General features: G+C 51.8%; 1 protein-coding gene across 1 annotated transcript in view; it reads right to left on the bottom strand.

Annotated features, from left to right (window-relative positions):
• Positions 1–1,153, bottom strand: part of ZCCHC9 (zinc finger, CCHC domain containing 9) — an 8,044-nt gene extending 6,891 nt beyond the window's left edge. Inside the window, exon 1 of the mRNA XM_012664544.1 lies at positions 1,112–1,153. The gene's annotated coding sequence lies outside the window, so the exon portion shown is untranslated. The remainder of the gene's footprint in view (positions 1–1,111) is intronic.
• Positions 1,154–1,557: the final 404 nt, after the last annotated feature.

The raw sequence follows: 1,557 nt of genomic DNA on the forward strand, positions 1-1,557 counted from the left end.
AGGCCTTTACATTCACTCACCACTCACTCACTGACTTATCCAGAGTAACTTCCAGTCCTACAAGCTCCAGGCCTGGTGAGTGCCCTATACAGGTGTACCATTTTTTTTTTATCTTCTGTACTTTATTTTTACTGTACTTTTTCTATGTTTATATTTACAAATATTTACCACTGTGTAACAATTGCCTACGCAGGGGTCCCCAACCTATGATGAGTTGTATAATTATTTCGTTATACATTACAATGTAATAACAATAGAAACAAAGTACACAATAAATGTAATGCACTTGAATCATCCCCGAAACTTTCGCCCCTCCCCAGTCCATGGAAAATTGTCTTCCATGAAAACGGTCCCTGGTGCCAAAAAGGTTGGGGGACCACTGGACAGTATTCAGTTCAGTCACCTGCTGTACAGATTTGTAGCCTAGGAGCAATATGTACTAGGCTATACTACCCAGGTCTGTATCAGTACAGTCTATCATGTTCGCACAACAACGAAATCGCTAATGCATTTCTCAGAATTATCCCCACTAAGCAAGACATGACTGTATTAAGCCGACACTTTTAGCATTCCCGTGCAAGCAAGCACCCTTAAAGCCTCAGCTCCGGGCATCAGAAACGTCCCGTCGACACAGGCTAAAGGGTGGATCCAATGAATTGGTATGAATTGCTTCATGCCACTTTACACGCACACACCTGTCGCTGAAGAGCCTGTGACTATCACAGTGGGAACAGGGGCTGTTCAAAAGGAAGTGGATTACCCTGTCCCAGAACACAAGGGAAGGGGGAGATTCCTGGTATCAAAAGAGCGAAGTGGGGGGACCCGGTGGCCCACCGCACCACGGACTCCAGTGGGGCTGGACACCCAGTCGCCAGGGGCCAGCGCCCCACAGTTGAGGCCGATCTCCGATCCGGCCCCCGAGACAAGCCACGGAGCCCGGAGCTCCAGCCCCACCTGGCGCTGGGGGCTCTCAGGGACTCAGCAGCTAGTCCCTCTGCCCTCCCACACTTCCCACACAAGTCCCAACAGGCCAGAGGAACAAACGAGGGAACCCTACACCATCCGGAGGCTCTGAGGGTTTCATCCCACTGCGCTGTGCTGGGTTTCTTACCGCGCATGAATCCTCCAGAGCAGCTGAGTTAGCGAGCCAGAGAAGCCCGCCCCGCTACGGCAGCGTTGGCTTTCGGGACCGGAAGCACATAGTTCCTGAGACTGCGTCACTTCCGGCAGGCCAAACCCGGGCTGGCGCGAGGCGGCGCCACAGACGGGCAGTAGTATCTCCTGGTCGGTGGGTAAACTTGGCTATGGATAAGTTTGTGGCGCGCTTGCGGTTTGAAGGGCGCTGCGCTGGACGCCGAGGACACAAAGATGAAGAGTGCTCAGTGCTGTGAACTGTTTAGTGGGCGAGATAGACGGGAGGATCGGTGGGAGCTGCCGGAAAGCCTTCTTTGAGGTGGTGCTCTTTCTTCAGGACTTTGAATAAGAAAACAAAAATCTGGTGAAATTGGCTGCGGGAGGGAGCCAAGAACATTCTAAGAAGATGTAAGCTAAAGGCGC

Source organism: Propithecus coquereli, unplaced genomic scaffold (assembly GCF_000956105.1).
Source record: "Propithecus coquereli isolate 6110/MARCELLA unplaced genomic scaffold, Pcoq_1.0 Scaffold9, whole genome shotgun sequence".
Taxonomy (NCBI): domain Eukaryota; kingdom Metazoa; phylum Chordata; class Mammalia; order Primates; family Indriidae; genus Propithecus; species Propithecus coquereli.